This window comes from Centroberyx affinis, unplaced genomic scaffold, assembly GCF_046629955.1.
Source record: "Centroberyx affinis isolate AG114_WGS23_722 - 3 ecotype Tasmania unplaced genomic scaffold, CSIRO-AGI_Caff_v1 ptg000445l_1, whole genome shotgun sequence".
NCBI classification, from domain to species: Eukaryota; Metazoa; Chordata; class Actinopteri; order Beryciformes; family Berycidae; genus Centroberyx; species Centroberyx affinis.
In genome coordinates this window covers 180,001-195,645 of record NW_027279108.1, presented here as the reverse complement: position 1 = coordinate 195,645, position 15,645 = coordinate 180,001, and the positions used below count along the sequence as shown (strand labels likewise).

General features: G+C 41.0%; 1 protein-coding gene across 3 annotated transcripts in view; it reads left to right on the top strand.

The window, feature by feature from the left end:
- The window catches only part of shroom1 (shroom family member 1), a 41,296-nt gene that overhangs the window by 604 nt on the left and 25,047 nt on the right, over positions 1-15,645 (top strand). For 2 of the 3 annotated variants that reach the window (XM_071517015.1, XM_071517013.1), the window contains exon 2: positions 11,094-11,177. The exons of the other annotated variant lie outside the window; for it this stretch is intronic. The gene's annotated coding sequence lies outside the window, so the exon portion shown is untranslated. The remainder of the gene's footprint in view (positions 1-11,093; positions 11,178-15,645) is intronic. 3 annotated transcript variants of the gene reach the window in all.

The window sequence follows — 15,645 nt, the reverse complement described above, 5'->3', positions numbered from 1 at the left end:
GGACTGCTAGTTTTTTTTGTAATGGGTGGTACAGGATTTAAGCTTTTTTTTTATTTTTATGTTTTTTTTTAATTTATCATTCTCATAGTTTCTGAAACTTTTAGGATTGCATTTTGCCTCTCTCATACTGCATGTATGGATTGTTTTAGTTTTTTTTCTCTCATGCCCAGTTCCAAATACTAGTTTCTGATGTTTTTTCCTACTAGAGACAATACTTTAACTAACTGAAAGCCAAACTGGCACTACATATCACCATGCCATATGACCTGTATTGCAATTGCCACAGGTGGGCATTGAAAGCCTCATAACATGGATATGGGCAGAAGTTGTAAAAAAAACTCAGTCGCTTTTAAATTTGTGTGTGACATTACTTATGCGATTTGCTATTATTTGTCAGTGTGGTGAGAACAACACAGTCTTATCCTTCCTTAACCTTATCTCCTCGCCTCGAATGGATACCTGTCCCCTGAATAATGCAGTGGAGGGCCTTTCTACCTAATGACTTCACTATGTTTTATTTAAAGTGGGAACAAAAGGCGCCACCACTGCAGCAGGGTTGTTTTGGGGGGGAAACCGGACACTAGTGTTTTGTGCTGTGGGCTGAAACTGAAGCACTCATGTGGTGCGTTGGTCAGATGGTGTGGGAGCAGCAGCAGAAGGAGGAGGACACTGGTCTCTCTGTAAACTGCTGCTGATGTATGCTGCTGTATGACTGGCAGACTGCTGCAGCCTGCTCAGGCCGCTGACTCGACTCCGCTGCACCCACACAGTCTGACCTGGAGCGCGTGCAGAGGCAACACAGTCACCCATAGATAGATGTTAGTGCAGACACGCAGCGTAGGTGTGTGCATGCACGCTCATACACACACACACACAGACAAAGACAGAGACATAAAGACTACCAGTCAAAAGTCTGGACACACCTGATTGAATGTACTATGTTTTTCATTATCTTGAAGCCATTTTGATCGAAAGGCTTATGCTCAAATGCTTGAACTATATTTCTTAGACAAATATACATAATGAAGTTGATGCCTATGTATGAATTTCTATTATTCTAAAATGTGGAAAATAGTAAAAATGAAGAAAGATTTGGTGTGTCCAAAGTTTTGACTGGTAGTGTAAATATGCAGCCAATTGTCTTCCCAATCCACACTAGCGGTGGGTGATATGACTGAAATCAATCACGATATTCCAAAATTGGCATATCATTACAATATGATTCCAATGAAAGACGATAAACGATAATATCAATTTAGTGCCCAGCTCTACCACACACACACACACACACACACACACACACACACACACACACACACACACATGCACAGACAGTCAGATTGTACTGAGAAAAAGACAAAGACGGAGAGAGAGGCAGAGGCACAAAACTATGCGTCCGACCTAGCCACACAGGTGCGTGCACACACACCTGTTGAATGTAATGCTGCTCCACTGCTTGTACAGTTGTATAACATCTGCACTCGGTTGTTAGACTTGTCAGACAAAGTGCTTTAAATGACAGAGCAACACACACTGGATGATAACGACTTGGGTCGAAGCCAAAACATAGGAGCGTGTGCCAAATACACATGCAAAGGGTCGGTCTAATGAATATACAGAAGATGTAATACATGGTAGTTTGAGGAGGTGGTGTAGTGTGTGTGTGTGTGTGTGTGTGTGTGTGTGTCATCTTCTGGTGTAGCGTGTGTGTCGTCTTCTTTAATCTTCTCCCACAGAAACAAAAGGAGGAGGCAAATAGAAGGGCAGGGCTATAAAATAGAGTAGCCACGGGGCCATACAGGTAAACTAACCCTGGGTGATGAAACTTGATCTCTCTCTCTCTCTCTCTCTCTCTCTCTCTCTCTCTCTCTCTCTCTCTCTCTCTCTCTCTCTCTCTCTCTCTCTCTCTCTCTCTCTCTCTCTCTCTCTCTCTCTCTCTCTCTCTCTCTCTCTCTCTCTCTCTCTCTCTCTCTCTCTCTCTCTCTCTCTCTCCTCTCTCTCTCTCCCTCCCTCCCTCCCTCCCTCTAAGGAAACAAGAATGTGTGTGTGCATAATAATTATAGTGTGCTTCTGAATAGCATTAGAATGAAATGGAATCAATCAAAATAGTGCAGTATTTTGGATCCATTTACAATTGGTAATTTCCCACGCTGCTGTCACAATACCCAATACTCACACCCTATATACATGTACACACACACTCACTCACACTTGAGCACACACACTACAAGGCTAGATGTGGTGTGTTGTCGTTTGCTTTGGTGTGGCAGGTCCTATTTTAAACAGTGGAAAAGTACTCCTTGTGTTTGTGGATGTGGTCGTGGCTCGGATGTTTACGTTAGTTCAGTGATCTTTTCCAAAGCCCACTTCTACCTGGAGGGACTTCCTGGTTTGACATGATTAGATTGGATTAGATTAAGTTCAGACTGATTCCTCAGTAATGTCTACTAGGGAAATCCATAGAGTCATCAGCCAAAAATCATAGAGACACAAACCTGAATGTGTGAAAATGACATGGCGGTTCGAGGTGCAAATGAAATGTAGTTTTACGGATGTCAGTGAGGCAGATGTGCATTGATTTAGGGGAATAAATCTTCCAAATTTCATAAATAGACATTTAAACGATAGATAAATCAATGGGAGTTTACTGAATACTGCTGTAATGAAAGTGATATCTCTCTGAATGGTATTTCTCTGACCTGTTGCTGAGGTGAGAGTGAAATAACGGTCAAGGAAGTAGTAGGTAGGCGTCAGTAAACAGCTCATTGTTTTCTGTTATTCTTAACCGCATTGTTGACATCTTCCTGTAATGGAAGCGGCGTTCTTGTCATTGTTACACCTGTTCCTTTGTACCTGCATGTTGTGAGTCTTTTTACTGGAATTGTTGGGGTTTCAGGAGGAAAAGAAATACCTCACAACTTCAATGTGGTTCAAGGATACGTCTGATGTAATGAGTGACTCATTGTAAGAAATGAGGAATTCAAATGGGTTTTTTTGGAAAGGTAAAATGACATGATTGACCGAGATTGGCCTTTGAAATAGAGCAATAAGGAAACGTTGGTAATGATATTATTATATCGAGGGTTTCGAGTGAAAGGGGCGTAGGTCACTTTCTCCTAATTTTCTTCAAAATATAACATTGGAATTTCATACCCATTCATACTTTTACAGAGATTAAGATTTAGAAAATTGATATTCAGTAAAAAGGTTTTATGGGCAGATATGGCCTTTTTGCACCAAACTTTTAGAGTCTTTTGGATTTTCCCTTTATTTTATGGCTTTTCTTTATGGCCACAGATGTGTTCCTTGACCATCAGATAGAGCTCGGCAAACGCTTTACGATGATTTATAACACTAATTTTCAGCCAAAGTGTCACTTGCGCCCATTTCACACGAAACCCTCTATGTAAATCACAAGCATGCTGCAGGTTTGGCATTATACAGTGTTTTACCAAGAATGGCTAACTAGGGGGAACAAGGATACATTTTAGCTCCACAAAGTATGGGATTGTGTGTGTAAGGTAAAGGTAAGAAGTGTACTTGGCTGACCAGAGTCCATCAGGCACATTATCATCAGGGTTTAATGGGTCAAAAGTCGAGTGTTCTGGATGGGTTACTGTGATAAGAACGAGAGAGGGACATTACATCATGCAGAAGGAAATGGATACTAAAGAATTGTGGTTCTTTGTACTAATGCCACATGCAGCGACTATCAGGAATGCTAGGGAAAATCCATGGAGGCTGGCAGTGTGGTTCCTGGAAGACAGAGGTGGGGACTCAAGTCACATGACTTGGACTCGAGTCAGACTCGAATCACAATTGTAACTGCTTGATGCATGAAGATAATACTTGAGACTTGACTTTGGGTTCTGATGACTTGGGACTTGACTTTGACTTGTACTTTGATGACTTGAAAAGGTTTCTAAAGATGTGGTGTTCTACATTTAGACTTGAGACATTAATTACAGGGACTTGACTTGGTAATCTACATTTAGACTTGAGACTTGACTTGAGACTTGTGCCTCAAGACTTGAGACTGACTTGGGACTCGAGCAAAGTTGACTTGGTCACACCTCTGCTGGCACACGTTCATCATGATGTCACACGCAGTATGTAGCAAGAATGTATGTCCTGGAAAAGGCTGATAACATGATGTATGCACTTTTAAGAGCACATAATTTAAAGGTGTTAACGTGACCTTTAAGTTGCATAACGTCATCGCAGTAACCACCAGGACAGGCTGTTAGAAAATACTGATAAGGTGATCAGGTTGGTGGTGAACAATGTGACTGACTAGACTATGTTTTAAACGAGTAGTAGGGGATTCTGGGGCTTTGCGGTGGAGTTTCATGAAGGTCCCTTAACTATAACTAGCAGGTATGTTGGGGAAAGTACAGCCATGTTAAATAGTGCTGTTGATAACTGTGATGTTAGTGGCAGTAAATAAATATTAACATTGATGATGCTAACATCATTAGGGTAGAATTTATGAGTGTATGTGTACATTTTTCCATATCTTTTTATAGCAATACCTGAAAGGGCGTTCGGGTGATTATGGGTATGACGGTCATACAGCTTGGCATGAGGCCCAGTCGCGAACCAGCAGCATCACCATTGTACCCATAATTACAGTAAAGAACAACCTGTTGGGTATTATGGCCTTTAAATAGCAGTTACCGATGCATGTGTGCCGTCTGAAAACTTTTCTCTAAAGTTGTAATACACACAGAATAAAAAGAATGGAGAAAACAATTGTTTGATTGTTTGGTTACCAACAAGAGTTTGCATAGCAACCAGTAACGCACGGCTAGCCTTGCAGAATAGTTTGGGGAATTTTTATGGGAATTTTCAGCATGGTTGAAACAGGTTTTTGACCAGGTTGCTTGGCTGAAAGTACCTGTTGTATGATGCTCCGTTTCCCCATCAAGGTATCTGGTTTTACTTGCATGAGATGATGCTTCATGTGCAATTTTTTTTTTCAACTTGCTAATAATAGCAGTGCTTGAAAGTGTCTAGATGGAAGGATTTAAAAGTTAATTTGAAATTGGGATTCAAGAATATGAGACTATGAGATTTTGGAATGGCATGGGCTGTATCTAAGATGTAGAGCATCCGGACTGTAAAAGATTTTGCATTTTGCTGACCAAGGACTTCAGTTACTATCCTTTAAAAGCTACAATACATGAACAGAGCTGTAGAACTAATTATTGAAAATGACTTCTTTTTCAACTGAGCTGATGGAAAATCCCGGATTAGTCTTATGTCTTTGTTTTGGAATGGGTTTTTTTTGGATTGGACTGAGTTTTTTTGCTACACCTGTACCAGTTTACCCACAAAATGTACAACAAAGAGCTACAATGAGATACTGAGAGCTTGAATTCAGTGTGTGGATGTATTTCCCCACTTCCCAGCAGCTAGCACCTGGATAAAACAGGTTGGATGTGCTCACTGTTCCTCCTCCTCGTACATGTCTGACATTCCAGACATTGCGGGGGTCCAACTTGGAGAGAGAGCCAAGCCAGGAAGCACAAGGCTCTGTGTTTGAGGAACATCACACACACGCACCCACACACACACACAAGCAAGCACAGACAATCATCTTTCCCACAGACATGCTCACAATCCTCCTTATCCCCCACACTCTGCCACACACACACACACACACACACACACACACACATAGACACACACACAGCCTGTCCAGCTCCCTTTCCCCACCTTTAATCTAGTTTCTTCCCTGCAGCAGTGCTTTACGGGGTCCATGGCCCTCATCTGGAGGTGGAGGTGGAGGTGGGTGGGTGTGTGTGTGTGTGTGTGTTTTGGGGGTGGGGGTGGGGGTGGGGGGGTGGTGTTTGGCCACTGGTCGGTGGTTGTGAGTTATTGTCAGACCTTCGTCCTTTGTCAGAGGAACAGAAAAGCCTCTTCAGGTCCTATAGAGCAGATGGACATGGAGGAAACAAATGGCTGCCAGAGGTTATCGCTCACTAATATGAGACCTGGGAGGGGAGGCTGGGGTGTGTGTGTGTGTGTGTATGTATGTGTATGTATGTGTGTGTGTGTGTGTGTGTCTGTGTGTGTGTCCGTCTGCCTATTCTGGTTATCTGACAGGACCACACCTACACTATTGTATGGCCCTATAGGACCGTCAATGTGATATGCCAGTGTCATGTGTCATGGGTCTGTGGGCGGCGGTGGTGTGTGAGTGTGTGAGTAACGTCTACTTGGATAGGCAACTTTTAAAAATACATCCTACTGCTCTTCCCTCCTTTTGGAAAGCGTGGCTTTTTTTTTAGTTGCTCAGTGGTCGAGAGGGATTGGATTTGAACAATTGTTGCTGCATTTACAAACAAATTAATAATAATATGTTTTCATATGAATAAATATTTGTTTTACTACACTCTATCGCTGATTGATATAACACAAGAGTGATTCAACCTCCCAGTTCATGAAAGCTTTTACATATGTTATTCCAAACACCTTGTTGTCAGGTAGGGATTTCCCAGGAAAAATCCTCTGGCGCACATGAAGCGATGCGTTTTATTCAGTCTTCAGCAGCAACAACAACAGCGGTTTGTTTGGAATAAATACAAGAAGAACTGGGTAGTTAGCATGAGCAGCGAGAGCCACCATGGCTGAACAGACAAAGAAAAGAGCGCCACCTACAGAAACTGAAGCTTCATCAAGATAACCCAGATAATCCAAGAAAATGTCACAGTACTGGACACACTGTTTGATTGACAAGTTATCTCTGAGAAATGGAGTGCAGAAACACCACAGCAATGACCGCAGATTACCACTTTTAAGTTTTGAATTTGTTGGACTAACCGATTCCCACATTGTCCAAGGCAAAGAATAGCTATTGATTGCACAGCTGTAAAACCCCAGCAAAGGGCGACTAGGCCTTCGCCTGCATCAAAGTCTGAACAACAACAGGATCTGTAGCTGTAACACAGAGAGGCAGAGACTAAAGGGGAGGAAAGAAAGGACCGGACGTGGTTGCCTTTTCACCGTAGCTTGGACTACAGAGCACCTCTCAGCCTTTTTGTGTGTGCGTGTGAGAGAGAGACTGTGTGTGTGTGTGTGTGTGTGTGTGTGTGTGTGTGTGTGTACTCTACCTCCCATAATACACCGTGCCAACAGGTCTGCCAGAGGGCGGTCTAAGGTTTCATAGCCCTTGATGAAAAGGTGTGGCTGAGGGGTTGTCACTGAGACTTTAGCTGGCCAGGGACGCAGTAATATGGCTGTGATATAGACTAATAAAAGAGGCATTTACAGCTGTCTGACATGGGAGGAGAGCTGGAAGTAGAGGCTTGATGTCTTTGTGTATGAGTGTGTGTGTGTACGTATGTGTGTGCGTATTCAGTAGGAGCTTGAATCGGCACAACACCTGGTCGCAACTCAATTATATTGTGGTTCTTAATTTTTACTAGGTTGACACTGTGATAAATGGCAATTTACTATTCTGTGCTTCCTTTATTTGACTGTAGTAAGAAGCAGAAATAAATTAGCTTAAGGCAATAAAAAGTCAGTCAATTATTCTTAGGAGTAAAAAGTAATGAATCAATTATTAAATTAAATGACCTTTTTTTATTTTGTCTTCAGTTAATGGCATTTATTTAATCATGCAGTCCCATTGAGACCAATAATCTCTTCTAGGGAGAAATAGCCAAGAAAGCAGCATTAAGATGAATGTAAAACTTGCAGACAGACAAAATACAACAATGTACAAAAGCAAAATAGACAACCGCAAGAGCAAAGTAAATATTTTCTACAAGTGCTCCAATAGGCAGCTGTCCAATGCCAATGGACATAAAAACATTGCTACTTGGGGTAATTTTTGCAAATAACATATCAATGCTTTGGCTCATGGGGAAAGAATATGTGAGGGGAAAGTGTATCTACCTAAGTGTATCTGTTTCCCCTCTAATAGTGACATTCTGTAACGCTTGACTCCACTGGCATGTTCCTGCACAGATCACAACAACAACTCTCCATCCGACTACCACACTCCATTTTCCTCTCTCTCTCTCTCTCCCGGGTTACAAAGTCCAGAGAGTGTTGCACTGTGTTCTGGTGAAGTTTAATCTGTGATTTTGTTTTACAGCCCTACACCCCTTTCCTCCCTCCTCCTCTCCTCCCCTTTCTCCCCTTCTCTTCCTGCTCTGAGGTAGAAAACCTGCCAGCAGTAAAAAGGTGCCCATTGTGATCTTGCTCTCCCTCCCCCCCAAAATTAACCACAGTAGCAGACTTAATGCAAGCGAGCACAATGGAGATTACAAATCACTTGACTCCTGAGCATGATGATTACTGTTCAGGCTACTGTATACGTTTCAAAAAGCATGACAGTTAAACACTTCTACCACACAGTATTTCATCTCGGCGGTGTGACAGCGACTTACAGATGATACAATGGGAGATGATATAGTGGAGCTTAGTGTGCAGCCTGAGGTGTAGGTGGGACTCTGTAATTATCAAGACATTACGTGCACATTAGCTCTGTCATTAGAGCTGTAAAATGTCTTCTTTTATTGAAGTCACTGGGGTGGAAGCTGGATGATTCAAAAAACATAAATCCAGTTGGTTGATGCTGCCTGCTATCAGAAGAATCCCATATTATCTTTTCATTATCTTTTTTTCATTACATAACTTTTGGAGCCTGAAGCAAACTTTACAAAGAAAAATGTGGTAATCCCTATCAAGGATTTCTGAATTTGAGAGACTTATCAACCAGGCTCCTGTTGAGGAGAAAAAAACCCCCCAAAACTGCCTGTGTTACATTGAATGACAGAACGAACCCTATAGGTCAAAACTCTTACTCCGAGACACTTGATAAATGCCAACTTCTTACTCAATCTGCTCCCCTGGAACAGGTGAGGTTCAGGCAGAAGCTGCCAGTACATTAACACCAGAAAGGCCAAAGGATTTTTAGAGTCTAGGAGAAGGTCGACTAATTGCTGAAGGGGGTAAATATAACTAACTACTGAAAATTCGTGTAGAAAATGGGTGTAGTAAAAAGCCATCGAGGGACATTTCGAAAGCCGAGATATTTCAGTTCTAAAATTCAAAGTGGCAGACAGTTGACACCGGCTTGGCCTTTTCTACTGTTAAGCTGCCTCACACTCAAACCAAATGTATTCAAAGTGCATTTTACAGAAAATGCCAAGTCTTTTGGCATGGACATTGAGACTCAGCAGGTAGACTCCTGGCCTATCAGACATTTTGGCATGAAAAGAGCTTACGTGCTCAATTTGTTCTCTTGGTTTTTATGGGGCTCAAATTAAGACTCTGTTTATAGTTACGAGGGGTAACTAAAATGGTTCTGTGGCAATTCAGACTCGCTTATTAATAACATCTGGTCAGGGGTCGTCCAGACTAATTGGAGATTCTGCTGCTGTAGACCTGTTTTGCTTTCTTGTTTTGGACAAAGTTTGCTAATATTTATTATTACACATGAGCAGCAATTTGCTTTTTACAACATTTGTAAAAATGACTTGGAGAATGTGATGGTTAGTTTGACTAAGTTGGGCCTGAAAATTAGCGACTTCCCAAACCCAAACTTGAAAAAATTTGGTGAAAACCAAGCCAAAGATATGTAGCCTTTTCTGAACCCAAACCAAACTAAAACTTTAAATTACTCATAATCTTCAATATCATTTTTTAACCTGAGCCTGGTGTTGGGTGCAGCCTGCATTTACTTCATCTTCAGTTTCTAATGCTGTTTTGGTTGAGTCCAGCTGCTTGTTGTGTCTGCTGGACCTCACAATGGTCATAATACTTTGAGAGACATGATCAAGCAATCAGTAATTTGGTGTGCGTTGGGATTTAAACCCAAAAGGCTACATGGAGAACCACTGATTTAGATGAATAGAGACCAGAAGAAACTGAGCCAGACTGCTGATACTGAGAAACCAGTTGGTTGATTGCCTCAGTTCTTTTTGTGTGTTTAACACTGATGTTTCTCAAGAAACTAAGCTGGGTAAATAAATGGGAACAAAGTCAGCGTTTCCCTCATATATTTCATTCAGTCCTTAAAGTCGGTAGGCTTTGCTGATTTTTCTCTAGGGGAGAGCAGACACTACTCCCTTCACCGATTTTTAACCGTTAGTCTGTCTAGCAGGAATGAGTGGGAGACAGAAGTATAAATAGAGGAGGAAGAGATTGAGTGGGATTTGATCCAAGGCTGTCAACGGCAACGAACGACTTGATTTTGGGGAGATACTGGTATGAGAAGGAAACATTCTGCATTTAGGTCATCTGTTACCCACAAGACATCCTTATCTTCACTTCGCTCACCTGGGATGAGCTAACCTTAAATACTGAAATACTTAAATATCGAGTTGTACCCATTATTGTACAAAGCCTCAATTGCTTCAAGGCTTAAAAATCCTCCTGTCACCTGTCACCTCCTGCTCATGATTGAAGTAGATTTAATCGATGAAATCAATTAGGGATCATAGCTTCCACCCGGATTCATCTGGTCAGTCTGTTTCAGGGAAGTCTAGTGCGTTGTAATAATTTGTTCACTCAGTGTGTGTTTCAAATATAAAAAAAAAAAAAAAAAATGTGCAGAATGTCGATCACTTTAATTTGCTTAATTCGACCTGACATTTGGAGCCTGTTCAAGTGCCTGAGAAGGTCAAGGTGGTCAAGCAAGCTCTCCTCAAGCAGATTAAATATCTGGAAAATGTTTTAATATGTTTTGGGTGTGTTGCTAACTTCAGCGGCAGCCATCTTGAGGTCAAGGGGGGAAGTGAATGTGGACCGTTGTCCCTCTGTCTGCCTGCTGGGTTCTTTTGCAATTCAAATCTCTCTGGCGCAACACTAGGCAAATGTTTCCCTGTTGCTCTGCCGCTGCTGTTCACAGGACAGAGTATCAGGTATCTGGATCGTCCTTTTCATGTTTTTTTTTTTTGTTTTTTTTTGAAGCATCCTATCAGGTACAAAAGGTGAGATTAGAGACATTCTGTGGACATCCTCTGGCCTCTGTCATCATCCCGTATTACATAGTGGATAGTGACCCAGTTTCTCTCACTTTTCCCTTTTTTATTCTCACATTTCTCTTTGTTTTCTGCTGTTTCTCCCTCTCTGACCAGACATGATGTCATGGGTATGCCCATGTAACAGCAGGAGCTGCATGCGTGAATGACTCCCTCTGTCATTCATCCATTTCCTCTGAGGTCAGTGACTGTGTAGAATGTGTGTGTGTGTGTGTGTGGTGTAATGTGGATAGGTAAGTAGGGAGAGCAAGATATCTGTTAGTCTACAGGTGATCCATGATAATAATGACCATAAGGATGCACGCACACACACATGTTAGCTCCACTTATTGGTCACATATTTTCTACATCTGTGTGACTGAGGGAAAAATGATCACACGGTGTACTAAAGATTTAATTGCCAAGTGTACCTGGGTGTGTGCTGATTATATGTTCCCATAAAACACTTCCTTGACAAGACCAAAGAGCTGTGGTTTGGTTTTGACAGGTGCACTGTCCAAACCAACACACCTAGCTTTTGAAAAAAAGACTAAAGACTAACTAGCTTTAGTTTCAGAAAAAAAATCATACATGCAAATGTATGTGACGATAACACTCAATTAAACTATACGTTCATCAAAAAAAACTCCCTTAGCACTTTCACTTTCTTCATGCCAACAGTCAGTTTTTCCAGGCATTCCCCAGAAACGCTCTGCCATGAAAAACCTTCTCTTCACACCAAAGAAGACACTTTGATGAACATGAAGCTGAGTGTTGAAGAAATAGATCCAAAGTATTAGTAAATGGCTATTTTATGTTAACAAAAGCATTGCAGGCATTTTCTTCCTTACCTTTTCATTGAAAAATAACAAAGAAAATCAAAAATTACTTTGAAAATTTAGAAAAGGGAAGGTGTCCCCAAACCTTTGATGGGCAGAGTACAGTATATTACCTGTTGAGGTTTAACAATGGCCATTAATTGACTGTAATTGCCATATGTTAGTTGGCTTTAGATGAGAGATAAAGCCAGATGATGCCTGCTGTTGCCATGGAGCTCAGCGGCTCATTCAGGACTGTAACCTGACTTTGGCCACAGTTTGACTCCAGGAGGCAGAGTGATTGCAGGAGTTGTCAGGGGAAAAGGGGGAACACCCAGTCATAATTATCTCGGTTAGAGTGTCTCAAAGTGAATAGGGGAGTGTGTTGATGTAGGGACTGAAGGATTTGCGTGGCTGCAGAGGGACGAGGGTAAGGGTTTTTGTGCCTCTGCTGTGAAGGGGTTATTGTGTGAAGGGCGGATAAAACCTCGGCTACAGCCACAGTCCCTCCAGCACTGACATCTGTTGTGGGTAACCTGAGGAAATAATAGAGTCTGATAGAGGCCTAGTGAAGTCAGATCAAGCAGAACTAAATCTCAGGTCTGCTCTGTTTCACTCTGTGCTATTGCTAAATGCTTTTAGCAACGCGCTCAGGTTCGGGACTTAGGCGTCTCTGCAAAATCGCATATTGGCAGCTCATTAAGTTGGCACTTCTTCCCTTGCATATTCTACTTACAGAGGGACTAAAAATCTAATGTTATTATGTAATGGGTACTGAGACGAAAACTTTGTCCTTGTGATATAACAAAGCCTCATGATATGAAATGTGCAGGATGCTGTGTTGAACACAGTGTCCAAGCCTGTTCTTCCGAGTAGAAGTGAGTACTGAACGTCTGAAAGGCATGGAGTGGCGTTCAAGAATGTGCATCGTTTTGCAACGGGTATAAAAGTCTCAAAAGGAAGTATGATGGTTCATTGTGACACTCACTGTAGATGCATTGGTTGTATAGTATAGCCTGTTTTGTGTATTATTCATTGGTGCTAAAACGATTAATTGATTAGTCGATCGACATAAAATTAATTGATTATAATTCTGATGATCGATGAATCCTTTTAGTCATTTATCAAGTAAAAATACCAAACATTTTCTGGTTACAGCTTCACAGATACTAAGATTTGCTGCAGTTTCATATCATCATAAAATTAATAATTTGTTGGTTTTTTTTTGCTGCAGTAAGAAATGTTATCACTTTGGGCTCTGGTAACTTGTGATGGGCATTTGTGAATTCATTAATTGATTAATCCAAAAAATAATTGATGGATTAATAATGAAAATAATTGTTAGTTGTGGACTTGTTATTGAGTATTGAGTATTGTAGTTGTACCTTTTTATAGATCAAGCAGCATAATGTGTGTATGATCTGGGTGGGCTTCTTTCCCTCAAAATGTGCTTTAGAAAATCATCTTTTTTTTTATTTTGTACCCAATATCAATCTGCAACATTCCAGCACATTGCCACAAGTTGCGTCGTTGAACACATCTCACATTGTGTATATTCCTGTGATCTTCCTGTGTACATTGAGTGGGTCTGAAGTTCCAGTGACATAATCCATTGTGTATAGGGAGGGATGCTTTGTTGTTTGTCCCTGAAAGCATCCTGCAGTATCTTCTTATCACGTATATCACTTCCTGTCTAGAGAAAGCAATAGTTGACTGGTGAAATTATTACATAACTGAATATCAGTTATATAAATGAGATTTGAATACGTTGTTGTTGTTGTTGTTTTTACAAAATTTGAATGTGTGCTCATTAACTGATATTTGAATAGATATGATGATATTTTGAGGAATAAAATTTGAATGTGCGTAGCCTTAGTATTGTGTGTGATTAGATGATCAGTGATGTCAATGCACAGTTAAATAGTTAAATAATTGATATTTGAATACACATTCTTTTAGAACAAAGTATGACTGTTACATAACTAATATTGGCATTCAAATTATAAGTTGTAAAAAATATTCCCCACAATCCACTGCCAGTGCAACAGGGCAACACACATACAGTATAGTTAATAAATATGTATGTTTATTTTTTCTTCAGGATGCAGTTTGAATGGGTGTTGTAAAGGCCATAATGTAATAACTAAATTGACCATAATGTAATAAAATCAAGTGTAATAAAGCCCAGTAAAGCGCAATAAAAAAGTGATAGTTTTGGAGTTGAACAATTCATCGGAAAAAAAAAAAGGCGGTAATCTTTGGTCCATGAATCGAGTAAAACTCTTTTTTTTTTTAACAAAATAATTTTCTCTAAACAATTTTTAAGTTCTAAAATATGTATGACAAGGAAAACCTGTGATATGAATCGCAGTTTAAATCGCAATTGCAATATTCTGTGAAATAATCGCAATTAAAAACATTTTTTGTCAATATCTATCAGCCCAAATTTGAACATCGGAATAAAATTTGTAAATCTTTTCAAGCTGGCAACCTGAGTACTATGTGCACAAGGACCTGTTTGCTTTACCTGCTCTACGTGCTGTAGCTGCTTATCGAGCACATTCCTCTCCATGTGTCGCTGCCAAGCACCCAACCTGTCAGTGATAAGGCACAGAGGGTCAGAGCGCCACGGTGACACAGAGTGCCAGGTGATCTACTGCTGGGTGTTCACCCTGCTGACAGTTATGGTCTCCACACTTACCTACCTGAGGTAGTTAGACTGTTTTGTTTTATGGCTTTTATATTGTAACTGGGAGGAAATTGTCTCACAGGCAAACTCTCAAGTGTACTCTCTCTCTCTCTCTCTCTCTCCCTCTGTCTGTCTTTGTCTCGGTTTCTTTCTTTCTCTCTCTGTTTTTGTCTCTGTCTCTTTCTCTGTCTCTTTCTCTCTCTCTCTGTCTTTCTTTCTCTCTCTCTGTCTTTGTCTCTCTCTGCCTCTGTCCCTCTCTCTTTCTGTCTCTCTCTCTCTGTCTCTTTCTGTCTCTGCCTCTCTCTGTGTGTCTCTCTCTCTCTCTCTCTCTCTCTCTCTCTCTCTCTCTCTCTCTCTCTCTCTCTCTCTCTCTCTCTGTATCTCTCTCTCTGTCTCTCTCTTTCTCTCTCTCTCTCTGGAGGAACAGTAATTGTATGAAGATGGTGTGAACTACTTCGCTGTCCATTGTTCTCCTCCACAATCTCCAAAGTACATTGTTATACATCACTTTCCCCCGCTGCTGGAAGAGAGTGGGAGATCATTATCCTGAATTTCATAACATATCCGTGGAGATTCATGTATAGATGTGTTCGCTGATGTGTAGACATTATCTGACCTTGATTCATAGGCTGCCCCGTCACCGCTCCTCCTAACTGGCTGCTATTAAGGCCCACGCCAGCCTAAGATGACAAAGCAGCAATGAAAGAAAGCACACATAGGCTGCTGCTGCAAGATTGTGAAACAATGACTGGAGACTGTGGGAACTGGGCCAGTATAGACGAAAGTATAGCTCTCTAAAACTAGGTGGAGGATATAATGTCTATTAAATCACATACTTACCTTGATAATTGCCTAAAGATTTAAAGGGAAAATCCACCCTAAGACACTAACTGTTGAAAACCAGCTGGTAATAATGTACCTTGCATTTCTGTGTCCATTTTGTTGTTTACTGGTGTATTTTTCATTCAGTGCCGCTACAATGGAGATCAATGTTCAGCTATCTAAAACATCAATGGTAAATGCCAGGTTTTGGTGTCAGTCAAACCAAATGACCAAAATGTCTTTTACTGATATTGCTTGTGAGTACTGTTTCCAAAAGAGCAATAACAAACTACATTGACAGCTACTGTGTATATAACATCTCTGTAGAGTGAGATTAATG